At 41.0% G+C, this 16,348-nt stretch overlaps 1 protein-coding gene across 13 annotated transcripts in view; it reads right to left on the reverse strand.

Moving 5' to 3' along the window:
* TRERF1 (transcriptional regulating factor 1) overlaps positions 1 to 16,348 on the reverse strand; it is a 213,584-nt gene that overhangs the window by 109,230 nt on the left and 88,006 nt on the right. For 10 of the 13 annotated variants that reach the window (XM_055406355.2, XM_055406356.2, XM_055406362.2 and 7 more), the window contains exon 3: positions 15,226 to 15,308. The exons of the other annotated variants lie outside the window; for them this stretch is intronic. The gene's annotated coding sequence lies outside the window, so the exon portion shown is untranslated. The remainder of the gene's footprint in view (positions 1 to 15,225; positions 15,309 to 16,348) is intronic. 13 annotated transcript variants of the gene reach the window in all.

Raw genomic sequence — 16,348 nt, forward strand, 5'->3', positions numbered from 1 at the left:
AGGCACATGTCCTACCTACTTCTCAGGTCATTTACTGAAGTGGGAAAATCTAAGCCTGAGTGCTGGGCAAGCAGAAGGCTCTGTTGAGGTGTCATGGGACTTGGAGGTGCCCCCCAGCTTCCCTTTCTTCAGTGATTACCGTAAAAGAGAATAAGAAAACATCTGGAGGAAACCTGCAAAAATAGAACTGAGACAAAAACTCTAATTCTTCAGCTTATCATGGAGGGCTTTCCCTCCTGCCATCTCTTCCATCACTAGGACCCTCCCTGGTCTTGAAGGACAGGAAGCAGATAAAGGCAGGCCCAGCAATCACTGCAGACTTACCCCACTTTCTCAGCAGTCCCCTGAGTCCCCCAGGTGGTCAGTTCATCCCATCCCATCCGTACAGTTCTGGTTCAGAAAAGCAGAGGCTGCAAGTCGAGCCGACCAGGGGCAACCAGACTCAATTACAAGCCTTTGGCAGGCCCAACGGGAAAGTCATCGTCGTCTTCTCCCACTGACCAAGAACAAAGAAAGAGAAGCCTGGGCGGCCATCTTGGGGGCAGAAGGGGAGGCTGTGCCTGAGAAAGGAGCTCACAGTAAAGGAGAGAACCTGGGTCTTAGGCACCTCACACGAAGCTCGGTAAAGCCTCACCTGATGCCAGGATCTACTCCTGGACTTCACCATCATATACGCCAATGCATTTCCTATTTTTCCTTAAGCCAGTTTGGGCTGGTTTTTAGTTCATTTGACACCTAACTGACATAAAAGGAGAGAAAACATGGTTCATCAATGCTATAAACCTCTCTAGTCCCTCAGCAAATCCACAAACTACCCAGGGATTCACTTCCTACCTATGGTCCTCCTGTGGCGGGGGGGGGGGGGGGGGGGGGCGGCGGGGGGGCATTCAAGGAACAAACAAACAAGGACAATCGTAAGCAGTAAGTCTTCAGTGACTGCTGGGCCTGCCTTTATCTGCTTCCTGTCCTTCAAGACCAGGGAGGGTCCTAGTGATGGAAAAGATGGCGGGGGGAAAAACCCTCCACCCTCTATGATAAGCTGAAGAATCAGAGTTTTTGTCTCAGTTCTATATTTTCAGGTTTCCTCCAGACATTTTCTTATTCTCTTTTACGGTAACCACTGAAGAGCCCAGAGGAACAATACGGGTATCCCTCTGATTTATTTTATATCTTAAAAGATTACGTAGGGCCTGCAGTACTGAGCTCATGTTCAAATTAAGTTTGCTGGAAATCTAATTTGGGATGAGTAATTTAATTTGGCTACTACAATTAAAAGTGGCACGGTATTTGTGTTTTAGAGGAAAACCACATTAGATTCATCTAATCTTATTAGGTGAATATCATATTTAGATCACATTATATCTGGGACAGATATATACTGGATTGATTTCTTTCATAAATCACTCAGGGGACCAAAAGATAGTAATCTTCTCCCTGCTTCCCACCCACTCACCTAACACAGGTCAGAGTAGGTAGTGAATGTGGAAGAGGACTTGTGGGGAACTCTGCAGCGTAGCCCTGGAATTCGTGTGCCCAAAACACCACTTAAAGACAATCCCTTGGGGACTTCCCTGGTGGTCTAGTGGTTAAGAAGCCGCCTTGCAATGCAGGGGACAGGGGTTCAATCCCTGATGGGGGAACTAGGATCCCACATGCTGCAGAGCAACTAAGCCCAAGAGCCACACCCGAGAGTCCATGCTCCACAATGCAAGATCCAGCATGATGCCAACGAAGATGCTGTGTGCCGCAGCTAAGACTCGATGCAGCCAAACAAATGAATGAATGAATAAATACTTAAAGAAACAACCCCGGGCATTATGCAGAGGAGTAAACTGAGGCATTGGTCGGACAAGAAACTCGCATGGGGTCGCAGTGAGTGAGTGGCAGAGCTGGGACTACAACTCAGCTCCCTGATCCCTGGTTTGGTCCCGCGATGCTACTACATGTGTTTTTAATAAGATTTAACATGAAAAATAGCCAGAGGGCCTCTGCTGCTACTCACTCAGCTAAAACCATGGGGTCGTCAGATATCACCTGTCTTCCTGTCTCTCCTAAGTATCCTGAGAAAAGAAGGAGGTCTTACCATCTCCATGGGTGACTTAGACCAGCACCCCAAATCCTTCTGGGGAAGTCCATTTTCTCGATGAAACCCCTCACTCCCAGATAACTAAAATTCACATTAAAAACATTCAAACCATATGATGGATCAGAAAAAAAGAATCTGCTTTGCTTTTTTAAATGGTTTTAACCTCAGGAGTACTGCTAACTGGGAAGATTCAGCGGCTGTGATATCACACATCAGGGTTTCAACTGTAGAGCTTAATCTAAAAAAATTAGGTTACGAAGGAAAATCAAGGCAAGGAGAAATTAGATAAAAATATTTGTAACATGGGCTTCTCAGGTGGCTCAGCAGTAAAGAATCTGCCCGCCAAGCAGGAGACTCCAGTTTGATCGCTGGGTTGGGAAGATCCCCGGAGAAGGAAATAGCAACCCACTCTAGTATTCTTACCTTGGAAATCCCTTGGACAAAGGAGCCTGGAGGGCTACAGTTCATGGGGTTGCAAAGAGTCGGACACAATGGAAGCAATTTAGCATGCATACATGCATTTGTAACATATGAAAAGTCAGTACACACACTGCATGAAAATCTCTTATCAGTGACTGAAAAAAGATGGAACACTGCACAATAAAAATGAGAAAGGATGCAAATCACACACACACACACACAAATGTGCAAACCCATTACTAAGCAAAGCTTTCAAATTCAACAATGCAAAATTGTTTTCAACAAATTGACAGAAACTGAAACAACTATAATGCCCAAGACAGTCAAGGGTGCTCTGAAATAAGAAACCTTTAACAACGCTGATGACACTGTAAATTAGTCCAATTTCTGAAGGGCCATCTGGTAATATGTATCACCCGCCTTAATACTAAGTGAGAATTTTCCCTGCAGAAATGATCAGAGGAATGCTCAAAAATTTATGCACAAGGACAGTTATAGCAACACTAATCACAATTATAAAAATCTAGAAAAACCTAACTGTACTATAATAGAAAAATGGTAAAAATGAAATACAAGGAACACCGTGTAGACATTAAAACTCATGCTTTTGAAAAAGATTTAAAGACACAGGGAAATGCCCACAAAATGATGCTAAAATTCAACACTCAGTAGGATAATTCCATTTTGTAAAGAAAATATATATCATACACTTTATATGCATTATAAATGTAATACATATTTATATCTATACAGGCTTCCCAGTGGCACGAGTGGTAAAGAAGGTTCCTGCCAATGCAGGACACGTAAGAGATGCAGGTTCGATCCCTTGGTTGGGAAGATCCCCTGAAGGAAATGGCAACCTGCTCCAGCAAGAAAATTCCATGGACAGAGGAGCCTGGTGGGCTACAGGCAAAGAGACAGACATGATTGAACACACCTACTTATACAGTATATATTTATATGCATTATAAATGCAATAAATGGTGGCAGATTCAGCTAAAAGTCCAACAAATATTCATATTCCACTTTCCAGACTGTAAGGTTTCCAATGGAAAACAGCTGCCCAGCCAGGGAGTTCATTTCCCAGCATCCCTTGCATCTAGATGGCCCCATGTGACTATTTCCACTAATGGAATAGAGGCAGAGGTGAGGTGAGGTGGCTCACTTCCAGGCTGAGGTGGCAAATTTTCTTTCATCTACCAACTACATAAGATGTTACAGGAAACCCAGATGAACTTTTTGGCTAACTCAATAGAGGCAGAGACCCCAAAGCCCTAGCAAATGAAAGAGTCATAAGAAGGAAGTAGTCTGGACCTCTGAACTGGTCATTGGAGGGCTGACCACCAATCAGGAGCATCTATGCTGGACTGAGTAAGAAACCTCTACTGTGTGAAGTTATAATTGGGGTTTTATGTCTTCATCAAGTGTTACTCTAACTAATATACACATATAGAAAAATTCCGTTCCGTTCAGTCGCTCAGTCGTGTCCGACTCTTTGTGACCCCGTGGACTGTAGCCTACCAGGCTTTTCCGTCCATGGGATTCTCCAGGCAAGAATACTGGAGTGGGTTACCATAATTACTGAAAGGTAAATTACCAAATTTTATCTGATGCATTGTATGATAAAGTATAAGGTAAATTTTCAATTGTATTCTTTCAACCACAAACATGTCTTATTTGATAACTAATAAAGATATTAAAATAAAAAAGCAAACTTCAGAGGACATGCTATGTAATGAAATCTGTTAATAAAGTACTTAATAAGGTAACAAAAATTAAAACTTAGAAAGTTAAAAAGACTAAAAAAAAAAAAAACCCAATGTATAACATTTAAAAATCTACTAAAGCAATTCCAGACAAATGATTGTTCAAAAATGACCCAAAGTTAAATGACAACAAACTACGAAATATTGCAATTTACATAATATATTAAACATTCCGTTCTGTTCCATCGCTCAGTCGTGTCCGACTCTTTGCGACCCCGTGGACTATAGCCTACCAGGCTTCTCCATCCATGGGATTCTCCAGGCAAGAATACTGGAGTGGGTTACCATTTCCTTCTCCAGGGGATCTTCCCGACCCAGGGATCGAACCCGGGTCTCCCGCATTGGAGGCAGACGCTTTAACCTCTGAGCCACCAGGGAAGCCCCTATATGTAAAGAGCACTTATGAAACAATAAGTGAGGGATAAATACAATCATTGGGGGAAAAGATATAAACACCCAGTCACAAAATAGAAAATGCTAACATACCTTATGAAAATTCACTAATAATCAAATCAATACAAATTAAAATAAGATAATCTTTATCCTTTTATCAGACTGGCAAACATTTACAAGATTGTGAATATAGCACCTAATGTGGCTGTGAAGTGAAAGTGAAGTCAATTAGTCGTGTCCGACTCTCTGTGACCCCATGGACTGTAGCATACCAGTCCCCTCCGTCCGTGGGATTCTCCAGGCAAGAGTACTGGAGTGGGTTGCCATATGGTAAAATGGAAGGAGTTCAAAATGGTATCATATTTTCAATAGTTTGGCATGATAGGAAAGAAAAGCTTTTAAAAGTGTCTTTGACCTTCTACGTATTTGTCAAAAGAAATAAGCAAGTATGTAGAATTGTTTGAATGGTGAAAAAAATGAAACAACTTTGATACTCATCTGTAAGGTACTTGTTAGATATATAAACTACCGCATGTGTGTGTGTATTCACATACTGGAATAATAAATAGCCATAATTTTAAATTATGATGAAGACCTAAATGTGCACAACAGTGACCACAATATAAAAAAGCAGAATACAAAACAATACAGTTAGTATTCTTTCTTAATTGTTTAAAAGTGTATATGTATAGAAACTTGTAAGTGCATACAGAAAAAGTACAGCGAGATTTTTATCAAAATGTAGTTCTCTCCCAGGGATGGAATGATGGGTAACCTTCACTTCCTTCTCTATACTTTCCTATGTTTATTTTTATGTTTCATTATAGAAAATAATAAGCATGCACAAAAGTAGCAAGAATATACTTACCCACAGCCCAGCTCCATTTATTATACATGGCTGACAATATTTCATCCACACCTCTAGATGCCCTCTATCCCTGAATGATTTTAAAGTAAATCCTGGATGAATACACCTGAGACATAAGGACTTTTTATAGTTAACATACTCAAACTCTCCACTGTATTATTTTAAAGTAAATATCCAATATTTCATTTGCCAAAAATCTTTAGCATGTATTTTAAAAATATAATCATAATAACAATATCACACCTAAAAATTAATAATTTCTTGTATCAAATATCCAGTCAATGTCCCAATTTCTCCAGTTATCTCATAAATGCTTTTTTATAGTTGGTTTATTTAAATCAAGATCCAAACAAGATTAGCATTTGTATCTGGTTAATGTCTTTTGACTCTTTTAAAATTTATTACATACTGCCCCCCATCCTTTTCCATGCTATTTTATTTACTGAGAAAATATGGGTCTTAGCTCCTCAGAACTTCCTGATCAAATCCCTGTGGTGTCTTTTAACAGGCTTCTCTATCTCCTATATTTCATTTCAACTGAGATATAGTGTTAATGTCTAACCTACTTTAGATTCTATTATATTTTTGTCAGACTATTTAAAATCAATTGCATTATTTTTATAACCAGACAAAACAATAACGCTAAAAAAAATTTTTTTTAAAGGAATTCAAAGAAACACCAGCCTTTCTAATTCACCCATTTCAGCAATTCATCAAAACTCAGTGTCCAAAATTTTTTTGGAAGGCAGGTGAAGCCAATGCTATCTTACAGGAAAGATGCTCAGTAACTATTGATGGACTGATCTATTTTTCAAACACTTTCCTTGTACAGTTGAAATCCATCTCCCCTTCTGCCTCAGAGCTATAAATTAGTCCACCAACCTCTGAGCAATGGCACACCCTCCAATGGAGGAAGCTTATGTCATCCTACAACTGCATTTGTCTTCAATTTTCCTTTCCTTTTCAAAAAATAATGTAAGCACGTAATTGAAAATACAGAAATGAGAGAAAATGAATGAAGGAAACCCTCACTGTTACCTGTATTCTCCGCACCATCCGTATGGTTGTTGTTTGGTCACTAAGCTGTGACTGACTGTTTCCCACCCCATAGACTGCAGCCCTCCAGGCTCCTCTGTCCATGGGATTTCCCAGGCAAGAAACTGGAGTGGGTTGCCATTTCCTTCTCCAGGGGATCTTCCCGACCCAGGGATCAAACCCAAGTCTCCTGCTTGGCAGGTGGATTCTTTACCACTAAGCTGCCTGGGAAGCCCACCATCATTATTAGGGATACACATTTTGTACCTAATTGTAATCAGTGAATACTGGTTTTAATATTCCTTTAGTTAACATTAAATGCATTTAAAATATCTGCAGTTTATATTAAGGGTATATAAAAAATAGCAATAATAAACGCAGGTGTGTCCATAGACCAGCATGAGGAAGAGAATTTTACTACGCCCCTAGCTCACTCTATGGGCTGCTCCTTCATCCTAGCCTTGCCCCCATCAATATTCTGAATCTCTGTTTACACTCACTTGGTCTTACAGGTCTTGTCACAGGCATGTGGATGTCTAAACATTGTATCATTGGTTTCTCGTGCATCTAAACTTTATGTAATTGGAATCACACTGCAGCTATTGTGCAACTTACTTTTTTATTTAATGTTATATTCCTGAGATCTTTCTGTGTTGTCATAGCAGCTATGGTTCATTCATTTTAACAGCACAGCTGATACAGTTATATTCCACAGTAAGACCATGCCACAGTTTATACTGCAATTTCTGCACATAAAATTATGTTATAAATATCTTGTCACAATGCTACGTATCCTGAAAATAATTATTCATTATAGTAGAGTACTATGCTGAGAGAAGAACTATTTAATTTTATAGTTACCCAACTGTTGGACATTAATTGTGTGAATGTCTGTGTGTGTTTGCTTTGTAAATAATGCATCAGGGAAGCATCACTGTCTAAACAGCATATTAAATATTTTGTATTATTTCTTTTGGAGGGGGATGTGGAAAGGTAGTCCACAGAAGTGGTATTACTGGATCAAATGTATGAATGAATAATATGGCTCCTTAATGCATTGTAAAATGGCTTTGTAATAATGTAATAATATCAGAATTGGTGTTATCATTTAAAAAATGGGTTGTTTTGCTCATTTGTTAAAATAGTACTTCAGTGCTGTTTTAATCTACATATCTCTTGTTGCAAAATTGAACACTTTCTATATATTTGTTTAGTGTTCTGTTTATTCAAGTGCTCTACCAAGGTTTCAGTGCCTTCCTTTTTAATTTGTTGAGCATATAATAAAGAGTAATTTCTGTCAGTTACTTTGCCTGGGCTACTGTTTCCTCGTTGGTTTTTTACATGAAGAAATCTTTGATTATCCGGTAGCTTGATGGACTACTCTTTTCCCTTTTTAGTGGTTTTCTTTTGCTTCTAAGCAATATTCAATTCTATTGATTTCCTATGCATCTACATTTTGAACTTAATTGTTTAATCCATCTGTAATTCATCTGGATGAAGTCAAACGATTTTTTCCAACTTGCTAACTAGGCATCAAAATTATTTATTGAATAATTTTCCCTTTCCCACTGATTTGTGATGACTTTTTTATAATTTATTAAATTATATCTGTGAGAGTCTATATCTGAACTATCCTAGTTCACTTATCTGCTTCCCCCTTTTCTTACAGCACACAATATTTTAATTACAAGATTCATAATGCATTTTAATATCTCGGAGTGCTATATATTTTAATATCCAGTAGATCTAACTCCCTTCCTCCAAAACCATTTTCATAATTCCCCTTGAGGTTCTCATCTACGTATTTTTCCAAATAGACTTAGAACCATCTGGTGAAATTTTTAAAAATCCTGATGAGACTTTTGAAAGGAATGGCATTAGACTCATGAACCAATTCCACAAGTATCCAAACCCTTAATTTTAATCTCACCATTTAGAAATAAGGTTTTTAGTAAATTTCTTTAACTCTTCTTAATTTACAACTAAGCAATCTGTAGTTAATGATTATTTTATTCTTTTCTTTACAGTATTTATTCTCTAAAGTTACTATTTTTATAACTTTCTGCATTGGCTTTTTGCTTTGATCTCAGTTCATATCCAGTGATACCTTTCTGGGGCTTCAATAAAGTATAAAGCCAGTGGACTCTACGAACTCAATTTTCCTTATCAGATTAAGGAATGGTCATCTTACATAGTGCATTCCTCATTTTTTAGTGGTTTGCTGAAATTAGAAGTTGAATTGATTGAATGTACTTTTGATATTAATGAGATTATTACATATTTTTACTTAAACCATTTCATGAATCAAATGAAAATATAATGTATATGAAGCCATTTCTACATTCCAGGAATACAACTGACTTGGGTATGGTAGAACACTCACATGCTCTAGAGTTGAAATCTACTCACCAGAATTTTATCTCATATTTTCACATTCCTAAGCAAGACTGGTATAAAGCCTCCCTTTGGGGACTTGCCAGATCTGTTATCAGGGTCATGTTTGCTTGAAAATAGGATCTGGAAGTTTTCCATCTTTCTTCATTTTATACAACACAGAAATTATCGGTTCTTTGAAAGTTTAAAAGAATTTTCAAAGGACAGGCTGAAGGGTGGGATGGGGAGGGTGATGGGAGGGAGGTTCAGGAAGGAGGGGACATGGGTGTACCTAAGGCTGATTCTTGTTGATGTACGACAGAAAGCCACAAAATTCTGTAAAGCAATTATCCTTCCATAAAAAAAATTTAAAAACAACAAAAAAATACTCCACCTGGCATGTGTGTGTGTATGTTCTATGTCCATGTGGACATTACTGTGTTTGTATACATTTAAAATGACACTGTAAGATACTGATCTCTCATGAAACAGGGGGTAGCTTTATTTTAATTTACTGCCTTTTCTTCCCCCCATGAAACAGGAAGAAATGCCCAAAATGATTAAGTGCTAAGAAATAACCCATTTTCCCAGGCTTTGGTTCCAAAAGCCTCCTTTTCAGAGGCCCACCAAGTTACAGAATACTTCATGGGAATACTGAATGCTAAACCGTCCAGATTTCATTGAGGCTGACCAAGTTTGGCAACCACAACTTTACCACTGACATATGAAAGTAAGAAATCTAAGCTCTGAAAAGACAAGGAAATCACCAGGCTCCTGCAGGTTCCCTCCAGCTCTGCGGTAAATGTCGTCCAACTTTCTAGTCCACAGAACCATCTGCTCCAGCTAGGGAACACTGCACCTCTCCTGCAGCAAGAAAAGCTTGTAACTAAGGCCTCCTCTGCTTACTGCAGGGCTCCTGGGCCTTCCAGGACCGTTGCTATGGGCTGTTTGTCCCCACGCTCCCAAATTCTAAATGTTAAGGCCCTAAATCCCAATCTGATGGGATCAGGAGATGGGAGGGGAGCCTTCAGGTGTCAATTAAGTTAAAATGAGCCACAAGGGTGGAGCCCCCATGATAGGAAAAGTGTTCTTATAAGAAGAGGGACTTCCCTTGTAGTTCTGTGGTAAAGACTTCACCTTTCAATGCCGGGGGTGCAGGTTTGGTCCCTGGTCAGGGACCAAAAGATTCCACATGCCTAGTGGCCAAAAGAAGCAAGACTTAAAACAAGCAATATTGTAACATATTCAGTAAAGACTTTTAAAAATGGCCCACATCAAACAAAAAAATTTCTTTTAAAAAAAGCAAAGGAAGAAGAGGAAGAGACACAGAGCTTCCTCTCTCCAAAAAGAAGAGGTCATGTGAGCATGCAAGATGACGGCCACCTAGAAGCCAAGAGGAGAGGTCTCAGAATGAAACCTACCTTGCCAGCACCTTGAGCTTGAGAAATAAATTTCTATTACTTTATTAAGCCACCCAGTCTACGATATTTTGGTACTAGAGCAGCCCAAGCTGACTAAGACAAGAGGGCTGTGGTAATGTCGGCCCAGAAGCACTCCAAGCTGTAGCTGTGCAGACGGCTTAGCCTGCTGTAGAGATTCACCTTAGGAGAAACAAGCGGTACGAAGTCTGAACCAGTTAAGACCAAGCGTCTACTAGACCACGCAAGGACGGTGCCATAGGAGCAAGTGGGACAATACAAATAGGACTTCAGTGACACTGTACCCAGGAATGAGGCAGGGAACAGGGCAATCACTGCAGGCATGAGTGTCTGCTTAGAACGGTCTGCTTTGATCCCAACTGATTTTTGATCCCAACCCAGTGATCAAACCAGCATCTTTTAAGTCTCCTGCATTAGCAGGAGGGTACTTTTACCACTGGGCTTCCCAGGTGGCTCAGCAGTAAAGAATTCACCTGCAACGCAGGAGCCCCAAGATATGTGAGTCTGATCCCTTGGTCGGGAAGATCCCCTGGTGGAGGACATGGCAACCAACTTCAGTATTCTTGCCTGGAGAATCCCCATGGGAAGAGGAGCCTGGTGACTACAGTCCATCGGATCACAAAGAGTGGGACATGACTGAAGCGATTTAGCACACATGCATGCACTTTTACCACTAGTGCCACCCAGGCAGCCCTGGTTTTTCTTGAGGAAGACACATTTGAATTCTACAGAGGATCCATGAAACATTAGAGATCCACAGAACGTTAGGATTAGGTGCCCTTTTGTCAGCCAAGGCAATGAGTGTTAGGATAGCCTGGCAGGATGGCAGAAACCTCACAACCCTCTTTGGCGCTAAGATTCCACAATTCCATTCAGGGTTTCACATAGACACAGCGGGCGATCTTTTTCTCCCCTCATACCAGTCATGGCCCCACACAGAAGCTTAATCCTGGGCTAGAAGGCAAAACGTATTTGTGGCAAAGCCATGCAGGCAAAGCAGAATGAGAAACGTTTTATTGCTATTTTGAATGCTAGGGGCGGTTGGGTGTATGTTTAGCGTTTTTTATTTTTTAATGACTTCAAAGGCATCTTAAAAAGTCACCCTCCTTTGACAGCTCCAAGATGTAATTGCTGCTACAAGTACTAACACTTATTAGCAACTGACTGGTGGACACACTGCTTTTCTCAAAAGTACCCTTTCCTTTCTGGGGCCTTTCAGACCAAACTAAGTTGTGTGTGTGTCTGTGTCTGTGTGTGTGTGTGTGTGTGTGAGAGCCAGGGCCTACGCACACAAAGAAACACAGCACACCACTGAAAGCCCAAGGAAACTGAACAAATTTGCCATTTTCAGGGATAAATGGTGGAAAAGGAAAAAACTACTGACATGCCTTTTCATTTGAACTATTTATTTATTGCAAGATCTTCTTCCTATCAGTGGAAAATTAAACTAACAATTCTAAGTTAATGACTTGAGAGTAAACAGCTCCTCTTCTTTTAGAAAATGAGTTGGGCTTATCAAAACTTGTGTTTAAGTGAATTTCTCCTGTCCCTTTAAATCAAATAAAGACATGATGTCAGTGAATGCCTAGGCTCCAGGAGAAGCTTCCTAAAACTATGATTTTTCTCCGTACAGTTGCATAGTAACTCCATATAACCCCAACACCTGTTAGGCACAGTTGCAAGGAAGCATCCACCTTTAACACTGGTTTCACAGGTGTTGCCAGAAAAATAAGAGTACAATAATCATTCCCAAAGCTGAATGTTTTCAATGCAAAGATTCTACTCCTTAAACTATCTCTTTCCTACTATTTTAGCAACAAGATGGTCCTTTCTTTTATGAAATTGTCCTTCCTTTGCGAAATAAAAAAAATTGGTAGCTGTAAGCTAATCCCCTCAATTCTTTATTGCAGTTTCTTGGTGCAGACGATCTATTGTACATTTGAGGATCATTTCTCTACAGCATCCTCCAAACCAAGGAATTTAAGGTCAGTCGTTCAGTTATCACTAGCTCTCATCTACTTTATCACCATGGTGACCAGTCAGTCCTGGGGGCAACAAACAACCTACAGAAAATTTAAGTCAGAATTCAGCAGGGAGGAGAATGAAAATTTTTATGGTTTATAAATTTGTGGTCTGTAAGTTCCTGGTCACTCTGGAACATTTCCTTCCATCCATAAGCCCCTCCCTGTGCCCTATCCATCCTGCATCCTCACACTTATCACCTCCCATTTCAGAAATCAATTTCAGGGTGCTGTGCCAACTTGTGTTCTTCCCACCACTGATCTGGGAACCCCAAACCGAGACCCTTCAGCTCCTAGAATTCGGAGGTCAGCCTGATGGCACCCAAGGCTCTCGAGAACAATCCACAGCATCTATCAGATAAAATTTCACTGAAATAAAAGCCCAAGGCTAGCTTCTCTCTACTGCAGCATCTCACCCAATCCAGATGATCCTAAAGTCCATCCCATCCACCCAGGAAAGCTCAACTGTGGGAAGCCAAAGCTGAGGAGGGTCACCTGTCCCTCCAGAACCTCCAAACAAAGAACAGTGGCAAGAAAATCAGTTGGTCATAACAGGCTCTCAGCTACTTACAAGATTTTTTTTCAACCAAGAATACATTATTATGTAAAGTTAAAATTTCCTATTTTCCAGGGATTAGGAAAGTGAAAGTGAAGGTCACTCAGCCATGTCCAACTCTTTGTGACCCCATGGACTATACAGTCCATGGAATCGTCCAAGCCATAATATTGGTGTGGGTAGCCTTTTCCTTCTCCAGGGGATCTTCCCAACCCAGGGATCGAAACCAGGGCTCCCGCAATGCAGGCAGATTCTTTACCAACTGAGCCACAAGGGAAGCCCAAAGATACTGGAGTGGGTAGCCTATCCCTTCTCCGGCAGATCATCCTGACCCAGGAATCGAACTGTGGTCTCCTGCATTGCAGGTGGATTCTTTACCAACTGAGCTACCTTTAATTTAACCGTATGCTACTTAAATTTTTCTTTATTTAATTTTCCCCCCAAAATTAATTCTAAAAAAAGTTTAAAAATCCATAAACACAAAATATTTTAATACCTTAACTTACCTTGTCTCTAACTGAGCTAATCAGTGACATATATTTGTTGTAAAGAGTTAATTTCTTAGATTAAACATGCATGTAAATATGACAATATTTTGGGTTATATGAAGCTAATAGAGTAATATTTATTGGGCTAGCCACTGGGCCACTGGGCACTTTGCTTGGATTACCTCAGTTAATCCTAATAACAAACCTATAAAGAAGGTGCTTTTCTTATTCCCATCTTATAGATGAGGTTATAGAAGAGCAACTTCATTACTGTAATTTAATCTCCACTAACTCTGAATTCGAGTAGAGTGTTTATTCTGGCTATAAAAAGGTTGAATAAGCATATTAGAAATAAAACAGCATTGTACAAGGCATAGTTAACCTCCTAGAAGGTCCTATGTTCTAAGACATACTGAAAAGCAGATCAGTTGCAAGACTTCCAACAGGAACTGTTTGAGAAGGTTCTGTCTGAAACTATGCTATGTTAAACACTTTAAAATTCAGACTTCCACTATCTAAGAGCGGGTTTCCTCTCACTGTTACCCTAACAATTAGTAGCTAGTCTATAGATTATACAATATAATAGATATCATTTGTCACTCTCCCCATGTCCATTTCCCTCCTCCCACAACAGTATCCAGACCTGTGCTTTCTCCAACCCAGGTGCTTTCAGGAAAGCTGACAGACATATCACCCAGTGCAGGGATAAGTCAATTAGGAAGTATCTCCCATCCCTGTCAATCAACAGGGGGGGGTGTTCACCTAGCTACTGTGATTGGCTAAGGAATGAACATATGAATCATTTCAGGCCAATGAAATGCCAGGGTTGGCTTTCTGGGGAGGGACTTCTGGAAAAGATACTTTCTCTGTCTTTTAAAGAATTACTGGAAAGGATGTTTCTTTCCTTCTGGCTGGAGGGGTATGCAACAATAAGCTCAGAAACTTCTGTGGCCATTTTGCTTCCAGGAGAAAAGCAAGCCCTAGGATGGACTGACACCATGGAAAAGCAGCAGAGAGAAGGGAAGAAACTGGACTGCCGATGACAAGTTGAGCTGCTATCACACATGTACCCTATAGTCCATCCCATCTCTTCATTTTGCTGGTACAAGTCACTTAATTAATTCCCTGTGCTGTGGGAGCTCCTTTGAGTTCTGTTTTATGACATTCATAACCCCAAAGAATCCAATCTGAGAAATGGGAAATAAGCACTCATGCACAGCTTTTTCCTAGCACTTGCTCAGATTTTGCTTTGCCCTGTTTCCAGTGGTTTGGTGTTGTTTTTCTTGAGAAAATATAACGGACTTTCAAGAAACACTTTCATGAACTAATGAGTGGCCGTGAGCAAGTCACTTGATCTCCCTGTGTCTTTTCAACTCTAAAAAGGGTAAGGTTTGACTGGAGGGTTTCTGGGCTCCTTCCAGCCCCCACAGCCAACGATCGGTTCCATGTAGCTGACCCAATAATGCAAAGTTTCACTCACTCGAATCAACAAAAAGCCCTATTTGGGTTCTAAAGTAGAAACATCCCTTTTAATATATTCAAGTGAGAATATATTAAGAACGCATCTCTTGGTCAATCAGGTATTTTCCATTTGTGCCTGGATATCCACCCCTGAGGGGGCTTCCCTAGTGGCGCAGAAGGTAAAGCATCTGCCTGGAATGCACACACGCACATGGGTGTCCAGGCCCAGCACAGCTGACCTCCCCTCCGTGGGGCATTTTCCACACCACAAGGATCGAAGAAACGAGCATTTGAACACCCAGAATGTCAGAGAAGCTACCTGTTTCCCGATCAAGAGGCTTAATCTCTCAGGGTCGCCCTGCTTCTGTGTCTTCCTCTTTCAGCATCCTCCAGAGCCAGGGCCTGTAGGGGTGACGCAGAAAGCACATTCAGGGTATCTGGCTTCACCATGGGGACAGGCTGTATCAACCAGGAAGGGCTGAGGAAGCAGCTAAGGACGGAGCCCTGAAGAGCCCAGCAGTGGAAGGACCTGCCCAGTAAGAGGCCCTTGCAGGGTTCCTGGGGGTAGAGAGGATTTAAGAAAGAAAGACACTCAGTTCTAGACTTCTACTCACTCAGGTCCCAAACCCAGGAGTCAGTGTGACTCCCCTCTTTCCCTTACACCCTATGTCCAACCCATCAGCAAATGATGTCAGCTTTATCTGCAGAATACATGCAGACTCTCACCACCTCCACTGCTACCACTTTGGTCCAAAAAGCTTCTCTTATTAGCATATTGCTCTAACCTCCTAGCTGGTCTCCATACTTCTTCTACCCTTGCCCGACTTTAATCCATATATTGTGGGTTGAATTGTGTTACGGGTTGAACTGTGTCTCCCCACAATTCCTGTATGAAAGTCCTAAGCCCAGTACGTGAGGACATGACCTTATCTATAACAGGGTCGAAGCCAATGTCATGAGCTGTTAAGCTGAGGTCATACATCATACCCTGAGCAGTTAAGTGTGTTAGTCGCTCAGTCGTGCCTGACTCTTTGTGACCCCATGGACTACAGCCCACCAGGCTCCTCTGTCCATGAGATTCTCCAGGCAAGGACACTGGAGTGGATTGCCATTTCCTTCTTCAACACTGAGCAGGGTGGGTCCCTAATCCAATATGACTGGTGTCCTTACAAAAAGGGGAAACTTGGACACAGACACCTACACAGTGACAGCACCATGTAAAGACTGGAGTCACACTGCCACGAGCCAGGAAATTACCAGAAGCTAGGAGACAGGCCTGGAACACGTCCTTCCCTAGAGCCTGCGAGGCAGAGCTGCCCTGCAGACATCTTGTTCTCGGACTTCTGGCCTCAGAACAATGAGACTGTAAATTCCTGCTGTTTAAGCCACCCCGTCTGCAGTACTCTGTTAGTGGAATACGAGCAGACAAATACACGAGGCTC

This window comes from Moschus berezovskii, chromosome 23 (genome assembly GCF_049115385.1).
Source record: "Moschus berezovskii isolate FMDL1 chromosome 23, NW_MosBer_1.0, whole genome shotgun sequence".
Lineage (NCBI taxonomy): Eukaryota > Metazoa > Chordata > Mammalia > Artiodactyla > Moschidae > Moschus > Moschus berezovskii.